Source organism: Euprymna scolopes, chromosome 37, assembly GCF_053919585.1.
Source record: "Euprymna scolopes isolate OS-2025 chromosome 37, ASM5391958v1, whole genome shotgun sequence".
Lineage (NCBI taxonomy): Eukaryota > Metazoa > Mollusca > Cephalopoda > Sepiida > Sepiolidae > Euprymna > Euprymna scolopes.
The window spans coordinates 50,661,934-50,683,746 of record NC_136518.1 but is presented as its reverse complement, the minus strand read 5'-3'; the positions used below and the strand labels follow the sequence as shown (position 1 = coordinate 50,683,746).

Below are 21,813 nucleotides of genomic sequence, written 5' to 3'. Positions count from 1 at the left end.
TTCTCGACTGTTGAAAATAAGTGTATTTGTGCTGTTTTTAGTGACTCAGAATTGCTTAGTATTTCCTAAGTACTTAGTACTTTCTTGGAGTTTGGGTGCAACTTTGATTTTTTTTTTTTTTTTTTTTCTTCTTTTTTTTTCTTTCTTGACATTTCCTTTTTTCCTGTTTTTGTCTTCCTATATTTTTGCTTTGTTTTTTTTTTCTTTTTTCTCTTTTTCCTTTTCCTCCTTTCTTCGTTTTTCGTTATTTTCTTTTTTCTCACTCTTTTTCTTTTTCCACTTATTTTTTTTTTGTTTTTCCTCTTTCCTTTTACTTTTCCTCTTTCCTTTTACTTTTCCTCTTTCCTTTTACTTTTCCCCTTTCCTTTTACTTTTCCTCTTTCCTTTTACTTTTCCTCTTTCCTTTTACTTTTCCTCTTTCCTTTTACTTTTCCTCTTTCCTTTTACTTTTCCTCTTTCCTTTTACTTTTCCTCTTTCCTTTTACTTTTCCTCTTTCCTTTTACTTTTCCTCTTTCCTTTTACTTTTCCTCTTTCCTTCGTCTTTTTCCTCTTTCCTTCGTCTTTTTCCTCTTTCCTTCGTCTTTTTCCTCTTTCCTTCGTCTTTTTCCTCTTTCCTATGTCCTTTCCTTTTCCTATGTCCTTTCCTTTTCCTATGTCCTTTCCTTTTCCTATGTCCTTTCCTTTTCTTGTTTCCTTTCCTTTTCCTATGTCCTTTCCTTTTCTTGTTTCCTTTCCTTTTTCAAAATATGTTTCAGCTTTTTAAAACACGTTTTCAAATCTCTAAACTAGGCTCTGTCAACCATCCTATCCATCTGAGATAACATTTTGGATGCTAAGCAGTAAAGAAACTTCGAAGAGCAGAAAAAATAAATATTTTGGCATAGATGAAAACGATGCAATCCAAAATGGCAGAATGAGAGAAAAAATAAGCAACGAGTATATTTCAGAATATTTTCAAAACAAAACTGACAAACAAAAACAAAGTGACTGCCGTCAACCAACTATGCCAGTGGTAACGTATAGCTTTGGTATTGTTGCCTGGTCACAGAAAGAAATTAACAGGCTAAACATTTAAATAAGAAAAATGTTAGCATTATACCGTGTCATATACAGAAACCAGTGTCTACCAAGACGCTGTCTACCAAGAGGAGCAGGGGGTATGTGTTTGTCAGAGATTAACCATCAACACCGACCCACTATTTTGAGCACTAGGCAATATCTAATAAGCTCCCAGAATCCAAACCTTAAAATGGTATAGGAACACCAAGAAAAGAGAGCCAGTAGAACTACTTCCATCACAAAACTGGCCAAACATTTTGCACAAGACTGTTTTACAAATGAGACAGAAACAGAAAGCAACGGAAATAGCCCAAAAGAGTCGGCAATACACTAAGACCTTCCATTGCAGAAAACTGGAAGAATAGGCAAATCAATGATGTGCAAAGTAGTTCCTTAAGGAACTATCACAGGAATATATAGGTGAAGAATATATAGGTGAAGAATATATAGGTGAAGAATATATAGATGAAGAATATATAGATGAAGAAGGATCTGTAGATTGGTTTAAAAAAGGATCTCTTCACTATGATCAGGAGAGAATGATAATGGCCGGTCAACCTTAGGGCTTGATGACCAATGCTTTTAAAAAGGTGAGTGATCTCAGCAATAACAACAAATGCAGGTTCTGCCACACAAAATGGTCCTGGATATGACCTTAAACTATATCCGATGTTGAGACCCCAGCTTGTGGTTTTGGGGAGTGTAGAAACACCCTTTAATTTCCATTGCTGCTAGGACCACTCTGACCCGGAGTGGTAGTACCTGTTAGGGTCCCAACTATGGGTTGAATAGAAACGACTTGAAAAAAAAACAAATATATTCTATTAAAAAATTTTTCTTCAAAATAACTGGATTCGGCATTAAATAACCTGAAAAGGATTGATATGCCGTAAAACAACTAACCAGCCACACAGAAGTAGTGTGTGTGTGTGTGAGCCACCTGCCATCCAGTTGTAAAGTCCTGTTGGGGGACAGTTATTATACGATGCGACACAATGGAATGTGTGTGTAAATATCTCCACTCGAAAATCTGTAAAAACCTGAATATTCCATGTAGTAGCAAATCTTGGGAACATGTTTACCAGAAACAACAGTTGGGAATAAGTCATACACCATCCACTATCACTACGAAATTCCTACAGCTACATACCTAGAAAATGGGGCTATTAAGCCTGACATAGTGATATGGGACAAGGAGAAAGTGGCAACCCTAGTTGAAGTAAACGTACCTAATGATGATGGCCTTAACAGAGCAGAGAGAGAGAGAAAATAACAAAATAGCAAGGATTTATGTACGACATGAAAATAAACTGAAATTTTAAGGTATCAATTATACCAGTCATTATAGGAGCAACCTATAATTTCAAAAAACTATCTGGCGAATATACCAGGTGAACCAAGTGCAAAAGAAATACAAATAATAGCACTTAAAGAGACGGTTAGAAGCTTAAAAAGATCTCTCGGTTGGAGTAACTAAACTAGTGGGAGAATGTTTGACATCTGGTAGAATGCCCCATCTCCAGGAAAAATACAATAAGAAAATGAAAACAAAAAAGGGAGTAAAGTAATATTAAAAAAAAATTGTTAGTGCTGTCCTACTTGTTGGCAGGCAGCTGCAAAACGGCAAATAGCTTTTCTAGAATTTGGTAGTCTGTGGTGAAGAATTTAGTGTGGATGCTGATTGGAATTCTCCTTCCTTCTGTGTGTTTTTTTTTTAATCCTTTACCCGTGAATTGAACCTGCTAATTCAACTGTTCTAAATCTCCTCAGCTTCACTGGGCAGGTTTCCAGTCATCATCACACTATACCGGGTGATGACATGCATTTGATAGCTTTAAGAAATCGACTTCCAAACTAACCTATCTCTGGCCAGATCTTTATTTATCCTTCTTTCTCTCATCTATTTTTATCACTTCCTCTCATGTTTTTCTTGGCCTTCCCCTTCTAGACTCGCTACCTTAACCGTTCTACATCTAACCCAAGATCTCTCATCCATTCTTCCAACATAGGCATGCTATCAAGTCTTCTGTTCTGCACAAATCTTCCTATAATGTCCAGATTTAATCTTCCTCTGTGCTCGTAAGAACTAAGCCAATATTTGAGACTCGCGTAACACATCCATCATTTAATTCTCGTATCATTTCTCTCTTTAGAGTCTTCACTAGACAAGGTTTACTTCCTTTCATCATCATCATCATCATCATCATCATCATCATGCTGCATATACATACATAAGCTCTTCTCTTAATTGACAATGGTAACATTCTGCTAGTTAGTTATAGTAGAAATTCCTCGAATATAGTCCACCCACTCCTAACTCTTGCAATGATGCTAGCATCGGATCCATCCTTTGTTCCAATAGTGTCATGAAGTTAACAAAACTTCTCAGTAAACTTGATAGTTTTGGTATGCAGATATATTTCTAATTCATCTCGATTGTCTTAACCTTCTTGCACACAAACTGTTTATCCTCTATCAACCTATCAGTAATTCCACTGCATTTCTTGTGTACTTAATACTTATATGCCCTACAGAAAATTGAATTGCACTTGATCGAAGGAAAATAATTTAATATTCTTTGTGAGAGGGCCAAACGCAGCACAATTTTATCGTATATCAACAAATCAATAAATACAATCGGACAGAAAATAAGGAGGCGACATTCCACAAATGACAACACAAATTGTTAAGTTCTTTAGTTAGGCTTGTTTGCTGCATTCACTTATGTTACGGTATGCATTTTGTGCCCCCCCCCATGAAAAAAAAACTATCAACAATAACGACCAAGTTTTTTTGGGGTTTTTTTTTCACATAGGAGTCACCACTTATCAAGGCCCTAAGGCCATTCGAGGATAAGGGTTATTGAGTGTACAGTAATCAATGGGATAATATCTTAGTAGCCGTTATTAATGGAAATTTGATAGATTACTTAAGGAGACGGTTCATCAAGAATTTGTTTATGTTGGACTTGAAGACAATTAAGGTGTAGTCAGCGGGGAAACAGCCAAATGGAAGAGAGTTCCACAGGCGTGCAGTTCTAAGAAAGAAGCATTGTTCGTGGAATCTACGTTTTGATTTAGGCACAGTTAAAGAGTCAGGAAACTTATTGACAGTGGTTTCAGCTAGACTGGTGTTTATCGTGAAAGATTGGCGAGGGGGGGGCAGAGATTGGAGCTCAGACAAGCACTTGCCATGGAAATAATAATAAAACAAAGACAGGCTCGCAACATCACTTCTGTGGGAAAGAGGTTGCAAGGAAGAGAAAAGGGCATCCCCCACTGTTACGAAGTCTATTTTGTACTCTGTCAAGGCAGGATAAGCTGCTTCTAGCAGCTCCTGCCCAGATGTGGCAACAATACGCCATCCCTGGACGTACTTGGCTTTTATATAGATAGAGAATTGCATCAGCAGTGAGATATCTCCTGGAGTGGTAGAAAGATCCCCCCCATTCTTCCAGCGAACTTGGCAACAGTTTGATTTGATGTATGTATTCCATTTCAGATCAGGAGTAAAGTTCAAACCCAGAAGCTTGTCAAAACATGAAGCTTCTCCAAGACGAGAGCCCTCCATTTCAATTAATATCAGATGAGAATCAGAGCGTTGATGATGTAAAGATAGGAGCTTGGTTTTAGATGCATATAAAGTAACCCCTTTTCCCCCATTGTACCATGCACTCAGGATCTGAGGAGGGAGAAGCAGAGAGATATTGTCATTTATGGGCTTTGATATGTTGCCATAGATGGTAGTGTCATAAGCATAAATGTCTACAAATTATCTAAGTATGTGTTTTGAGAGATCATTGATGTAGACCAGGAAGAGAGTTGGGCCCAGGATGGAACCCTGAGGGACTCCAGCATTAATACTGTGAGCTTCTGATTTCTGCCCATCAACCATTACTCTTATAAGCCTATCAGAGAGAAATGATTTTATAATTGTGAAGACATTTCCAGCTATATGGTAACTGGAAATCTTGTGAAGTAGACCTTTTTCTCACAACTTGTCCTGAGCTTTGTTCGTCCTCCATTCTGTCTCCACTGGAGTCTTCCAATCGCTCAGTTAAGATAAAAACGAAATGTAATAGGTCCACAGATGTACCTCTCCATCGTCCAGTATACTGATACTCTATGGCTGACTGAGATAGCTTTCGTACATTTATGTCAGATCCTACCTCTGTGTTCCATGTTTAAAAAGGATGTGTTCTCTATACTATCAGACCTGACAGAACGGTTAATTGCAGGTATAGACCGATTCATACCCTCCAAAATATTCCAGCAAAAACCTAACAGCCAGCCATGGTTCTCTCCAGAATGTGCTGCTATCATTGCGCACAGAAATCACTTTTTCCATAGTTACCAATGTAATAGATGTACTGAGACTAAAGCTAATTTCAGGACTGCAAGCTACCACTGTAAAAAAGTAATAAAAAGTGCAAGAGAGTTATATGCTCAGTCCGTTAAATCCAAAGTAGCTGAGCAGTGGCTTGGTTCCCACCAGTTTTGACAAATAGCAAACAGGATCATGAACAGAAGCATGTGTTCTATCCCAACCATCATCAATGGACCTGAGGTCATCTCGTCAGCATCGGACAAAGCCAACCTATTTGCTAAGAACTTTGCAGCTAATTCTACCCTATGCCACTAAGGCCATCAACCCCCTGTATTTCCTTCTATAACAGACAACACACTATGTGACATACAAATATCTATGCATGATGTCGGCAAGCTAATCAAGAACCTTGATTCTAGTAAAGCAACTGGCCCTGACTGCATTCCAATTGTAGTGTTGAAAAAGCTTCGACCAGAACTTGCTCCAGTACTCACAAAACTATTTAAGCATTGCCTTAAGGAGAACTGCTTTCCAACACTCTGAAGAACCTCATCAATTGCCCTGTATTTAAAAATTCAGGTGATAGATCATCTCCCTCTCAGTACAGACCAATAAGTCTCCTTTGCGTCATGAGTAAGTTACTAGATTCCATATTAAATAAGGAAGTAGTCAACCACCTCAGCAGAAATAACCTCCTTAGTGACATGCAATATGGTTTCCATTCTGCTAGATCTACAGCAGATGTGCTAACGGTTTTATCTCATAGGATGTGAATCTCTCGACAAAGGCTTCCTCTCTAGGGCAATTACTCGACATATCAAAGGCATACAAGCCGCAGAATTCATTTAACGGAGAAGAAAGAAATTTGCTCAGTTGTACAGTAATATATTTTTGTGTTGGTCCATGGAAGTCATTGTTGAAAGTGTAGACATGCTGTTCGATTAGATGGCGAAAAAGTCTTTATGCGTGCTTGGTGAGAAGGAGAAAAAAGGGAAGAGAAAGGAAGTCAAGTGTCATCGCGGAAGCTCGAGGCGCCACGCTTAACTGTCAATCACCAAAACCAAAGGGCAGACAATTGCTTGTTCTTCTGTTTTCAAATTGTGTTTGCATGTTCGCCTAAATTAGCAGTATTTATTAAAACGGGCATTTCTACACTCCTGGAACCGCTTCGTCTCTTTGTCCACAGAGTCTACATTTACTTTTTTTCCAGGGTTTTATCTATTTTAACTTTCATATTCTACTGTCCTATTTCTGCTCTGTTTAGAAGAATGACGATGTATAAAAATATAATAATCTGTGTATCATTCTTTTATAGGCTTTTATCCTCATCTTCATAGTTGTTGTTGTTTCGCCATAACTCATCCTCTGGCCTTCTTCAGGTGGTTCCAAAAATAAAAATGATCCAATATGCAATCTGTCTTTATCATTGATGGCAGTGAATAAGTGGGGTGAGTGAGAAAGAAGGATTCACAGGAATCTCGGTTTATTTTATACAAAAAAGTTAACTTGGCCTTCAGGACAAGATCAAAGTGTAGTATTTGTTCTTCAGATGTTGCACTTCAATTTCTTGTTCTTTGTCAGTGGAGGAGAAAAATCCTTCACAACTGAGACAATTTTTATTTTTGTTCCTTTTCTTCACATTAAAAAACGACCCTGGTGTCTAACTCTGTCCCGTGGGAAGGCATTGTAAATAGGTACAATAATTTGTAACATCTACGCATCCACTTGTAAACTCTAATTTGGGGATTTCGTCTTCACTTTAAACTTAATATAACTCCTTCATCCATACATACGCATACTCAGCCAGTGGAGGGGGAAGGGTCTTAGCACCAAAGCCAACAGTCTAGGACATTAAGATGGCTTATACCTGTTGACTGAGGTATCTCTGGTTGTGCGCAGTTTTAAGAGGTCCACCCTCCCAGGCTTAGCCTTCTCTCTTTGAGAAGGAGTTACTTTATTGCTAATCATCTGAGGTACTCTTGCCAAGGAGTTTTGTACAAGTCAGAGTGCTCTTTCCAACTTTTCTATCACACCATTACACCGGGTGGAGGAAAATCATAACTTTACATCCTTAGTGACTGAGACTATGGACCTTTCTCCTTGGAAAATTTCTCTGACAAGGTTATAACATCGGAAACGTCATTCTTCAGCTCGATTGGTATGGTTCGTCTATAGTTTTCTTCTGCATGTCCTTGCAATGAGTCTGGATTATTACTTGCAGACGATTAAAAAAAAAAAGGCATTTTTTGACAGGCGTGAGTGCTCTTCCTCTATGGCGATGGTTCTTCGAATCCCACTTTCCGACTCATGTATCACATAATTTTGCTGTAGGAAGGAGATGAATAATTTCTTGACCGCCAACAAAGAACATTTCATAATTGAAAAAAAAACAAAAACAAAAAAAAATACAATCTACAAACTCTAGATTTTATATGGTGTAATAGGATTAGTGGAGGGCTTTGTATACTTTCACAGAGTGCTCTTTTTGAAATGCTTTTTTCCAACCCTTGTGTCGCATCATTCCACCGTGGTAGAGATATAAATAAAGTTGTACATGCACATGTATATATTAGGGTTAGATATCAATATATTGATTTGTATATGTTATGTATCTGATATAGGATTGATTTGAAAATTTGGACGCACTTAAAATGCTTGTACTACTCGCCTACCAAATAATTTGGTAAAAATGTGCATATAAGTATGCTTAACAACATTTACTTATGTTGATCTAAACCCCCTCCTCCCCCCCGTTATATTCAAAATCAATTTTTCTACCATCTTAGGTTAAATTGACTCGAAATTATGTAAGCAATTCTAGGTTAAGTGCTTTTTGTCTGTCTCTATTTTCTCTTGGGCATCTTGTGATTTATTTTTATGGCTAATGTGAGATGACTGATTTCTCGAAAGACAATGGATAGCATCTGAAATGGATTGTAATTAATTATTACATTTTTAATAAAGATTTTTTTTTTTAATGAAACCAAATATAAGCGACTCCAGATGTACCTTTAGGATGTTGGCAAGCTTCCCATGGTTCCTCCTGTAAATACCCAATGTCTTTCTAGAAAGAATTCTGACTGGGAAAATATCAGGGAAACCAATTCCAATAAAAGAATCTCTAGATTCATAGAGTATGATGATTTAAACTTGAATATTTAAGTAAAAAAAAAAAAGAAGATAATTATGGATGCTACATGCTTTTAATTAGTGTTATGGGCGTTCAAGACATATATAAGTAGTTATCTTTGGTAATCAAATAGAAAAATAATTCTACTAAATTTGTCAAACTGTTAAGAGGAACAATGTACTAAAAACATACCATTATTATTTATAATTTAAAAAAGCTAGCACACAAAATGTAAGGGATGCAATTTTTCTTTCAGTTTTCTTCTCTTATAGTAAGGTAGATTATCTGACAAAATCTATGGGCCCATCTTACCAAGTATGATACCCTCGTTACAGAATATTATGACAGGTATTTTTATATTTTTATTTAGTTGAAAACAAAAAAGAATTAAGTGTCTACTTAATATAAGGTTTTTTTTTTTTTTTTTTTTTTTTTTTTGGTCACATAAGAAAAATTGAAGACAGATTCTCCTTTTATATCTAGGTATCCTTTAGTAAAATATAGTCCATATCAATGATAGATGCTTTCTCTGGTCGACAATAGTAATGCTTTGCTGCTTAGTAATCGCAGAAGAAACCATTATATAAAATTCTTAAACTTACTAGCATTTGGACGTTTCAAAAGATGTATTTCAATAAAGCACTCTCATTCATTCATTTAATGCGACCAAGATAAGAATGTCTCTTTTTTTTGCACACACGTCATTCTAATACTGTCCAGATTTGCACGAGTTGCAATATCAAAAAATGAGTCATTAGTCCTTTTTTTGCTTTGAAGTTACTGATATCATTATATTTCAACATAATAAACTAGTGTTGGAACGATTAATCGAAATCAGGAATCAAAAACTCATGACTTTTGCGTGTATCAGAATAGGGAAAAATTTGTTCTTATTTACTGATACCAGAAACAATTCCCTTGCCATTTTTATTTGATTTTGTTTCAGACAAAATCTTCCACTGCTGGTAATAATGAAATAATATTTATTGATTTTAAACTACCAGTAAAATTAAAATCTATAGATCACCTCTCACCCTAGAAATGTGTTCTTACGTTTGAGAAAATATTTGCATATTTAACATCATTTCTTTTTTTTTAGTCGCATGCAAGTCACTCCATTGGTCGGTTGGTCCATCCGTAACACTTCTGTGCTTGGCCTTTTTGGTTAAGATCAAAGGTCTGTTATTACATGCTGTTCTTAGCTTTTTAAGCTTTTCTTGGCCTTTTGACCAAGATCAAAGTGTAGTATCTGTTCCGGCAGATGCTGCAGGCTATGACTAGCTATGACTAGCAAAGACCAGATGTGGGGGCAACCCCACATGCCTGACCATTAACCAGCTCCCATTTCCCACCTCTCGGGAGCTGGTCCCCTTTTTCCCTTCCCCCTCCCTTCACTCCTCACATTAAAAATCGGCCTTGTGCCTAATTTGCTTGGTGGGGGAGCAAATAAATACCATCTGTTCCGGCAGATACTGCACTTAAGATAATTTGTACCAGTCAATGGAGGGGAAACCCCCTATACTGGGACAATTATTATTTTTGGTAACCAGAGTGCCCCCTTTTTGCCTACTTTAAGGGGAGCTGGTTTTTACCTCACATTAAAAACGGCCTTGTGCCTAATTTGCTCAGTGGGGGAGCAAATAAATACCATCTGTTCCGGCAGATACTGCAAGCTATGACTAGCAAAGACCAGATGTGGGGGCAACCCCACATGCTTGACCTTTAACCAGCTCCCATTTCCCTCCTCTCGGGAGCTGGTCCCCTTTTCCCTTCCCCCTCCCTTGACTCCTCACAATAAAAATCGGCCTTGTGTCTAATTTGCTCGGTGGGGGAGCAAATAAATACCATCTGTTCCGGCAGATGCTGCAAGCTATGACTAGCTATGACCAGATGTGGGGGCAACCCCACATGCCTGACCTTTAACCAGCTCCCATTTCCCACCTCTCGGGAGCTGGTCCCCTTTTTCCCTTCCCCCTCACATTAAAAATTGGCCATGTGCATAATTTGCTCGGTGGGGGAGCAAATAAATACCATCTGTTTCGGCAGATATTGCAAGCAAAGACCATATGTGGGGCAATCCCACATATAATACCTTGGTCAATGTAGGGGCAACCCTTCATACAAATTGTCACTATCCAACTCACCTACTCCCCAGGGAGCTGGTCCCCATTTCCCCTTCACTCATCACATTAAAAATCGGCCTTGCGCCTAATTAGCTCGGTGGGGGAGCAAATAAATACCCTTTTCTTGGCCTTTTGGCCAAGATCAAAGTGTAGTATCTGTTCTTACTACATGCTGTACTTATGTTTGTAACTTTTCCTTGCCCACATAGCTAAGATCAAAGTGTAGTATCTGTTCTTAATAGATGCTGTACTTACATTTGTAACTTTTCCTTGGCAATGGAAGGGAAACCCTTCCATGCTAAGGCATTTTTAGCTGCATGCAAGTCACTCCATCGGTCGGTCTGTAACACATTTACATTTTATTTATTTTTAAGCAAGGGGTATGGAGTAATATTTTTGTCCCCCGATTTATCAGAGAGGGACCTATGTTTTCAATGGGTCTGTCTGTCTGTTAGTCTGGATGATTGACAGATAACCGTTCATTAGTTTTTCCTGAAATTTTGTCACAAATTATATTTTAATATATAAATGTGCATAGTAAAAAAAATTTTTTTTTTCTGCGAAAAATCCTGTTTTGCCCGCAGGGGGCTCAAAAGGGGTAAAAAATGGCCAAAAATGACACATTTTGTCCCGTAACATTTGATCCATCCATTAGATTTTTCTGAAACTTGCCCAAAATGTGGAGGGCATTGTTCTTAATATAAATTCAGTATGGGTGGCCCTGCAAAAGTCTGGTTTGCGTCCCCCGGGAAATGCTCTTTCTCCTGGCACGTTTCTCATATTTTTCAACAAAAACTTGATATGTCTATATAGTGGTTTCCCATGTTGCTGAATGTAAATATACATGTGTTAAGGTGTGAAACTGCACTGTCTGTCCACTGTCACTAGTATTCGGCATTCAAAGTGGCTCATCAAGGGTCAAAAATGTACCAAAATTGCAAAAAATGACACTTTTTGTCCGATAAATTTTTACCTATCTGTTAGATTTTTTCTGAAACTTGTCCAAAATGTGGAGGCCATTGTTCTTAATATAAATTCAGTATTGGTGATCCTGGTAATATTCTGGTTAGCATCCCCCGGGTACTTTTAGTGCTAGAAAACACCTTTTTGTGACTCCCATGCAGCACCAATTTTTAAAACTATATTTTGTACAGAGGGGGACCATGCATGCACGACTCGTTTTTTAAGCAAGGGGAAAAGAGTAACATTTTGGTCCCCCGATTTATCGGAGAGGGAACTATGTTTTTGATGGGATTGTCTGTCCGTTAGTCCGGACGATTGACGGATAAACGTCCATTAGTTTTTCCTGAAATTTTGTCACAAATTATATTTCAATAAATAGATGTGCATAGTAAAAAATGTTTTTGTGCGGAAATTCCCATTTCGCCTACAGGGGCTCAAAAGAGGTCAAAAATGGGCAAAAATAACACTTTTTGTCCCATAACATTTGATCCATCCATTAGATTTTTCTGAAACTTGCCTAGAATATGGAGGGCATTGATATTAATATAAATTCAGTATGGGTGACTCTAGCAAAAGTCTGCTTTGCATCCCCCGGGGACTTCTGGCGCGTTTTTCATATTTCTCAACAAAAACTTGATATGTATGTCTATATAATGGTTTCCCATGTTGCTGAATGTAAATATACATATGTTACGGTGTGAAACTGCACTGTTTGCCCATTGTCACTGGTATTCGGCATTCCAAGTGGCTCATAAGAGGTCAAAAATGTACCAAAATTGCTAATAATGAAACTTTTTGCCCCATAAATTTTGACCTATCCATTAGACTTTTCTGAAACTTGTTCAAAATGTAACTTTTCCTTGGCCACATGGCTAAGATCAATGTGTAGTATCTGTTCTAAACCGATGCTGCACTTGTTTGTAACTAATAAGTAAATATGTTACGGATGGACTGACCGATGGAGAATAATTTTTTTTTTAAATGCATACCACAGAATGATTTTTTTTAGTCGTGTGCAAGCAACTCTATAAGTCACTCAGTCGGTCCGTAACACATGTACTTTTTATTTCTTTTTATGTTTATTATACCACTATTTATTGGTTTTCGGGGTTCCTGAATACGAAAATAACGTTTCAAATTCCCTAAATCAATTAATTTTTGTGATATAAAGTGGGGGATCACTTTTCTGTATTAATTTAATTTTAAAGTAAAATGATCACCGACTTTACAACCAGTCAGTCTCAAAGCCATTCAAGTTATTCTCCAGATCATTCAAGTTGTTTTTGAAGGATTCCAGTTATTTTTTAAGCATTCAAGTTATTCTTAAGGTCATTCAATTCATCCTTAAATTCATTAAAGTCATTCTAAGTCATTTACTTTTTATTTATTTAAGTCATTTCAGCCCATTTTTAGGTCATTTTAGTTTATCTCTAAGAATTTCATGTCAATCCTACATTAACGCATTCATTCATTACACGAGAGCAAGCGACTAATGGCTATCGGCCTTGTTTTCATGGTGATCAGGGAAAAATAACCACTTTATATTAGGTTGGTACAAAAATAATATCGTTTTTTTTATCAGGTATATATAGTCAAAAAACGACATTATTTTTGCACTAACCTAATAGTTAAATATTTAGAGATTTATAAAAAATCAGAATCGGTAATTGTATCAGAATAAGAGGGTAACATATTGAAATAGTCCCATCTCTATAATAAACGTAGCATGCAACTGTAATATAGAAACTAACAAAGGGTTATTAAAACGTTTATTGAAGCTTCATGTGCTGCCCATCTAGGTCAATCTACTTTTCTAACGTCTTGAGGAATGAGCGGCATACTTTAACACACAATGACACTTGAGCAATGACAGGTTGGATTTCTTCATCATTTCACAACGTTATCGAAATATGACTAGCGCTTTTGAATGATACATGAAATAGAAGAAATGCTTAAGTACCAACAAAGTTTACAAATAAAATATATAGTTACTTATTGTTGACCCATGTATATCTTACTAACTTCCCCATGAATATATGATCCATCTCAACAAATCAAAATGTTTGTTGCCCCCCCCCCTGTCACCCCGACAAAAAAAAGGAGGGTGGACCTGTAAATTCATCCTTGTCCGTTCATCTGTCCGAACTTTTCTCAATAACTACGCCTTGGAATTTTTTTTTGAAATTTTTTACAAACATTAAACATGATATGAGTAAAAAAAAAAAAAAAAAAAAAAAAGGTAACAAAACGGATTTTCTGGGAAAACTCCGGTTGCTCCCCTTTTGTGCTTATTAAAAAAAAAAAATTTATACCTTTGTTTTTTATAAAACTTTTCTGAAAAGTTGTAACTGATTTCTATATAATTTTGTCTGTACTTCGCGATAACTCTTGGGTGTGCTCCAGGGGCTTTTTTAGGGCTTATAAAAAACACTCCATTTTTGGAACTATTTTACCATATTTGTCCAAAATTTTCTGTGTATGTCTATTTAGCAGTTTTGCATGGTGCTGAACTCAAATTTAAATGTTAAGCCCTTGGGAACTTTTGGGGCTAAATTGGGTGGGGGGTAAATGATGAACTTAATCATTTCTTTTTTTGCATGGTGCAGAACTCAAATTTACATATGTTAAGACTTAAGATTGCACTGTTTGTTCATTTTAAGCAGAATTTGATGTCCCCTGAGGACTTTTGGAGCTAAATGTGGCGGGGGGGGGGGCAAATGCTGAACTTAGTCATTGTTTTTGCTTTGTTCACTCTGCTTCACTTGTTTCTGCATGGTAATCATTTCTCTTTATAGAGTTAAACTAGAAAAGAGTAAATATTTGTTTAGTCGGATCTCTGTAAGACACTTTTGCAGCCATGTATCGGTTGCTGTGTCCCTATTATATCTAAAATCAATTTTCCTGATGCTATCAAGTGTGAGTTTCAACAAGAAAGGAATACCATATAATCTGTTGTTGATTAGATGGAAAAAAAATAAACAAACAAATACGAAATATCATTCATATATTCACAAAGCAAGATACCAGTGCTGTCTGACACATGTCAACACATTAAACCGAATATGATGATGAAAGAATGGACGAGAGTTCTTGGGTTGGTAGATTGTAGAACAGTTGAAGTAACAGGATCTGTTGACTGAAAAAGGTCAAAGAAAATATAGAGTAACTTAAGAATGGAATTTAGTGAAAGAAGAATACATGAAGATCTGACCAGAGATAGGTCTGTCTGGAAGTCAATTTCTAAAAAACTGTCCAACACATGCCAGCATGCTTATACAAGAAATAATGTGAGTGCTTGGGTTAGATAATAGCTGAGATAATAGGGTCTGTTGGTAGGGAAAGCCATTAAAAACGGCATTGGAGATAAGTTTAGACTTGTGGAAAAAGAGGTATGAATACAGACCTGACCAGAGATAGGTTAGTTTGGAAGTCAATTTCTAAAAACTATCCAACACATGCCAGCATGTGAAAGAGACATTAAACCAAATGCTATGATGATCATGAAAGGATGGACCAGTGTTTCGGTTACAATGTACAAAAAAAGTTACTGTAACACAGGATGGAACGATAAGTGTCGCACTGAAGAAAACAACACTACAGCTTTATTTTAAAACTTTTATTGAAAAAAATCAATTCAGCTAACTTGATTATGTAGTAGAGCTGACATCTGTTTAATGTAGCCGCCTTCAGCCTCAATCACCGCCTCAATATGGGTTCGGAACTGAGAGTATGCCTTTTCCACAAATGCCAGTGAGAGCTGGGCAAATATTCGGCGGATGGTGGTAATCAAGCTGGCTTTGGTGTTGTAGAAAGTCATGTTGGTGATGTTCTCGATGTATAACCAAACAAAGTAGTCTATCAGGTTCAGGTTGGGGGAGGAGTGCGGCCAGTGAGAGAAGAGTACAAAGTCGTAGTACTCCTTCTAAAGCCAATCTCTTTGGACAAGGTCTGCCAGCAACCACCTGATTGCACTAGAGGATCACCACACTCTTCAGCACATCCAGGTACACTTTAGTGTTGACTTTCAAGCCGACTTCGAAAATGTGAGGTGGCATGATGTGGCCCTCACTTGAAACCACATTAAAGATCATAACCGTTGCTGGAAATTTTGTTTTCATCACCGTTATTCATGGCAATCTGGCAATGCATTTTGAGGGTGCTGGCAATGGTCCTCTTGTCATAACTTAGATGGGTAGGGAGCATGAGTTGTACAGTGGTGCATCTCCGTTTTCACTAGTTGAACATTGTGTCACTTTCAGACATGATAGAAGGCTCCTATCTATCGCTCTTGGGATTTGTACACAACTGGCCAACTAGTAGATAGTTTACAACAAAAAAGAAAACCGGTTTTCATTAAACGGAAATGGACTCGTGTCATCTTTTCTAGGGCGACAATTTTATCGTTCCATCCTAATATCAGTTGGTGGTGGGAGTCCAAGCAAAACATTGAAGCATATGATAACGATGAATTTGAAAGAGGAATAAATGAAGTCCTAGCTAGAGATAGGTTAATTTGGAAGTTATTTTCGAAAAGTCGTCCAACACATTCCACCAAAAACAGACGTTAAACCAATGAGGATGTTGTTATGGCACTAAACACAAGGCAACAAAGATAATGGCAGGAACAAAATGGATTTTCCACATGGCAACTGTGATAAATTACTATTGGGATAAGAGTTGTTGTATTTGAAACCTAATTAAGACCGATGAGTATTTTTTAATGTCCGTAGAGACATCCTGTGGGTAGCAAAGGGGTAATCGTCCTTTCAAACCGGAAGAGATGCAGGACTTTTTTTTGAATTAATATCACCTTAGATTGGATATTTTTGAAACTTGATAGAAATTTCTGCTGCAAAGGTTATAGCTCTACGTTCATAAAATTGTCTGATCGAATTGTTTTCATGTCTGTTTCTCACTTCTACATGACCTGTGTATTTCTTATTTTATTCATTGAAAACATGGACTCGAGTGTATAAAATGAAAATTTAAAAATTCTTATATTATTGGATTCTTCGGACTACTATTCTCATTTTAACTGTTTCATTACATTTCAGTTGATGTAACCTCCGACCTTATTCAGGTGTATCTTATCAGACTTCAGGAATCTTTCTGTCGGGCTTGGATAGCTGTACAGTATTTCGAATGAAACCCTTTATATAATCCACGCGAGTAATATGTTCTCATTTTGTCAGCCATGACTAGGTAGACGTCCTAAATAATTTACAGTTGTATTTTAAGTGTTACTCGCAGTTAGGATTAAAACTTCAACCTACAGAAGAGTGCAACGTACAACTGAATTTTATCAAGTAGTTTATCCACGGGTCTTTGCGGGCGATGCTTAAGCTACAATTGTGAATTACAAATTATTAATTCATTCATCCATGCATATATTGCAATAAATTACAATGGTTACCCCGACACATATCAGTGGACATATTGATGACTGTTTAGTTTCAAAATCTATACAAAATTTATGGAAATTTATATTGCACTTAGAACAAATCTTTATTCATATGAATAACTTGTTCTTGTTACATCATCCATGACTAAGTAGAAGTCTTCCGTTTTTCTTAATTGTATTCTTGAAACTTCTACCAGTAATGGCTGATAGAACAAGAACAAGCTATCCTCATGGAATAAAGTTCTATTTGGAATCTGACTTATCAATTTTTATTTAAAAAATTCCACAACATTGAATATCTAAATTTTGTATACAGAGCCGATGCAACTTGAAAGTTTTGATAGATTAATGTATGGAGTGTTGAATAAGATAGGTTTAGGAACAATATTATTCATTCGTTTATATCCACACATCACATGCATTAATAGGCATGTTTCAACAGATTACAATGGTTGTCCCTAACATACATTAATTGACATATTACAACAGATTGCAATACCATGCATTAATGGACATATTACAATAGATTGCACTGGTTGTCCTTCACATACATTAATGAACATATAAGAGATTGCACTGGTTATCCCTAACATACATCAAGCGAATATTACAACAGATTGCAATGGTTGTCCCTGATATATCAATAATTAATGGATATATTACAACAAACTACAGTGGTTATCCCTAACATACATCAATGGAATATTACAACAGATTACAATGGTTGTCCCTAACATACGTCAATGGAATATTACAACAGATTACAATGGTTATCCCTAACATACATCAATGGAATATTACAACAGATTACAATGGTTGTCCCTAACATACGTCAATGGAATATTACAACAAATTACAGTGGTTATCCCTAACATACATCAATGGAATATTACAACAGATTACAATGGTTGTCCCTAACATACATCAATGGAATATTACAACAGATTACAATGGTTGTCCCTAACATACGTCAATGGAATATTACAACAGATTACAATGGTTATCCCTAACATACATCAATGGAATATTACAACAGATTACAATGGTTTTCCCTAACATACGTCAATGGAATATTACAACAGATTACAATGGTTGTCCCTAACATACATCAATTGAATATTACAACAGATTACAATGGTTGTCCCTAACATACGTCAATGGAATATTACAACAGATTACAATGGTTGTCCCTAACATACGTCAATGGAATATTACAACAGATTACAATGGTTGTCCCTAACATACATCAATGGAATATTACAACAGATTACAATGGTTGTCCCTAACATACATCAATGGAATATTACAACAGATTACAATGGTTGTCCCTAACATACATCAATGGAATATTACAACAGATTACAATGGTTGTCCCTAACATACGTCAATGGAATATTACAACAGATTACAATGGTTATCCCTAACATACATCAATGGAATATTACAACAGATTACAATGGTTGTCCCTAACATACGTCAATGGAATATTACAACAAATTACAGTGGTTATCCCTAACATACATCAATGGAATATTACAACAGATTACAATGGTTGTCCCTAACATACATCAATGGAATATTACAACAGATTAAAATGGTTGTCCCTAACATACATCAATGGAATATTACAACAGATTACAATGGTTGTCCCTAACATACGTCAATGGAATATTACAACAGATTACAATGGTTGTCCCTAACATACATCAATGGAATATTACAACAGATTACAATGGTTGTCCCTAACATACATCAATGGAATATTACAACAGATTACAATGGTTGTCCCTAACATACATCAATGGAATATTACAACAGATTACAATGGTTGTCCCTAACATACATCAATGGAATATTACAACAGATTACAATGGTTATCCCTAACATACATCAATGGAATATTACAACAGATTACAATGGTTGTCCCTAACATACGTCAATGGAATATTACAACAGATTACAATGGTTATCCCTAACATACATCAATGGAATATTACAACAGATTACAATGGTTTTCCCTAACATACGTCAATGGAATATTACAACAGATTACAATGGTTGTCCCTAACATACATCAATGGAATATTACAACAGATTACAATGGTTGTCCCTAACATACGTCAATGGAATATTACAACAGATTACAATGGTTGTCCCTAACATACGTCAATGGAATATTACAACAGATTACAATGGTTGTCCCTAACATACATCAATGGAATATTACAACAGATTACAATGGTTGTCCCTAACATACATCAATGGAATATTACAACAGATTACAATGGTTGTCCCTAACATACATCAATGGAATATTACAACAGATTACAATGGTTGTCCCTAACATACATCAATGGAATATTACAACAGATTACAATGGTTGTCCCTAACATACATCAATGGAATATTACAACAGATTACAATGGTTGTCCCTAACATACATCAATGGAATATTACAACAGATTACAATGGTTGTCCCTAACATACATCAATGGAATATTACAACAGATTACAATGGTTGTCCCTAACATACGTCAATGGAATATTACAACAGATTACAATGGTTGTCCCTAACATACATCAATGGAATATTACAACAGATTACAATGGTTATCCCTAACATACATCAATGGAATATTACAACAGATTACAATGGTTTTCCCTAACATACGTCAATGGAATATTACAACAGATTACAATGGTTGTCCCTAACATACATCAATGGAATATTACAACAGATTACAATGGTTGTCCCTAACATACATCAATGGAATATTACAACAGATTACAATTGTTGTCCCTAACATACGTCAATGGAATATTACAACAGATTACAATGGTTGTCCCTAACATACATCAATGGAATATTACAACAGATTACAATGGTTGTCCCTAACATACGTCAATGGAATATTACAACAGATTACAATGGTTGTCCCTAACATACGTCAATGGAATATTACAACAGATTACAATGGTTGTCCCTAACATACATCAATGGAATATTACAACAGATTACAATGGTTGTCCCTAACATACACTCGTGAGCAAAAAAAAATGGGCCAAACAAATTTTATACATTTTATTGCACTAAAAGCTATATTGAACAAAGAACAATGAACAAGGAAACTTAAACGAGACTAATAACACAGAACAAGACATTTACTTTAATAAATGCTTAGGATGGAATCGCATTCCCTTTTGATTTTTTTAAAAGATCAATCTTTTTAGATATGCTCTCAAACCAAAGTGAAACACTGCGAAGAGAAGATGCTAGTCCATTCGCTTTGCACAGCTTCCTACAGTTTGTCATTATTCGAAAAAGTTCTTCCGGCCAATGCACGAGATATTATGAACCAAATATCTCGATTAGGTTTAAATCGGGGCTTTGACCTAGCCAAAATATCATATCAATTGTTATCAGAAAACCATTTATCTGTGACTTTAGCAGTGTATGCAGGGGCATTATCATGTTGAAAAATAATGTTCTGGGATATTCCCAGCTTCTGAATACTTAGTAACAGTTCTGTTTCTAATATTCAAATGTATTCCTTTGCATTGATTGACTTTTCGCATCGGGAGCATCACTAACAAGTAAAAGCTTGATTCATCTAACCAGAAAACATTCCTGAACCAGACTGTATCTTTCTTGCTATAACATGAGAAAAACCTCTTTCTATCATTGATGTTCTTCTTAGATAAAAATGGCTTCTTTGCACACCTTTTAGAGGAAAATCCCATTTCTTTCATTCATCTACATATTGTATATCTAGAAAAAGAATTTCCAGCCCCTGTTTTGAATTCTTTGCTATGGTCAACATGTTTTCTTTCGATCCTTGAAAACAGTTAATTTAAGCCTGTGGTCGTCCTTCAAAGTGGATGCTCTAGGGCGACCAGATCCAGATTTCCCTTTTACCAAGCGTTTGACTTCAAATCTTTGACTAATTCGCTTCGCTGTAGAAAAAGATGTTTTCACGTTTTCTTTTCTTAAAATATCAAAAACATGCTCGTAAGTCATTTTGGACAGCCTTAATCCTGCAATTCGTTTTTTACATCCTCGCCAAAGATGCGGTCTTACAATTTTTAGGATTCATTTTTTCACTTATTATTATATGCTATAATAATAATGATCTGCAAAATAGAAATTTTCAGTTAAAATTAACAAAGATTCATGGAAAAATATTGAAAAATCGATTTCTTCCTTCTTTCACTCTTGGCCCATTTTTTTTGCTCATGAGTGTACATCAATGGAATATTACAACAGATTACAATGGTTTTCCCTAACATACACCAATGGAATATTACAACAGATTACAATAGTTTTCCCTAACATACATCAATGGAATATTACAACAGATTAAAATGGTTTTCCCTAACATACATCAATAATCAATGGACATATTACAACAGATTAAAATGTGGTCCTGACAATACATCAATGGATATATTATAATAAATTACAATGGTTGTGTCTAACATGTATCAATAGACATGCTGATACCTGTTCTTTTTATTCTTAGAAATCCTGCAAACAAATATCACTCGTACCGTGTATATAAATTTTATTGAAGTGACACCTGTACTAAAAATATGTACAGTCCAATTTTCAAATCAACGGCAGAGAGTTTATTTTGAGGCTAAATGAACACGAAGCTAACACGAGAAAAAGTATTTTAGCCATTTTAGCACGACTATTTTTGCCAAATAATTTCGTGTCGCTGTTACACATTTTTGAGAGTCGACTCAGAAATCAATCTGACCGAAAATAGTGCAGATAGAAAAAGAAATCAATTTTAATCATAATGAGAGA

General features: G+C 36.1%; 2 protein-coding genes and 1 pseudogene across 4 annotated transcripts in view; 2 read left to right on the top strand and 1 right to left on the bottom strand.

Moving 5' to 3' along the window:
• The window catches only part of LOC145261154 (acid sphingomyelinase-like phosphodiesterase 3b), a 271,422-nt gene that overhangs the window by 81,534 nt on the left and 168,075 nt on the right, over positions 1-21,813 (top strand). The window lies entirely within an intron of this gene.
• Positions 1-21,813, bottom strand: part of LOC145261153 (uncharacterized) — a 33,049-nt gene that overhangs the window by 7,462 nt on the left and 3,774 nt on the right. For 2 of the 3 annotated variants that reach the window (XM_080119461.1, XM_080119462.1), the window contains exon 2: positions 14,627-14,738. The exons of the other annotated variant lie outside the window; for it this stretch is intronic. The gene's annotated coding sequence lies outside the window, so the exon portion shown is untranslated. The remainder of the gene's footprint in view (positions 1-14,626; positions 14,739-21,813) is intronic. 3 annotated transcript variants of the gene reach the window in all.
• Positions 10,755-10,972, top strand: LOC145261332 (U2 spliceosomal RNA; annotated as a pseudogene).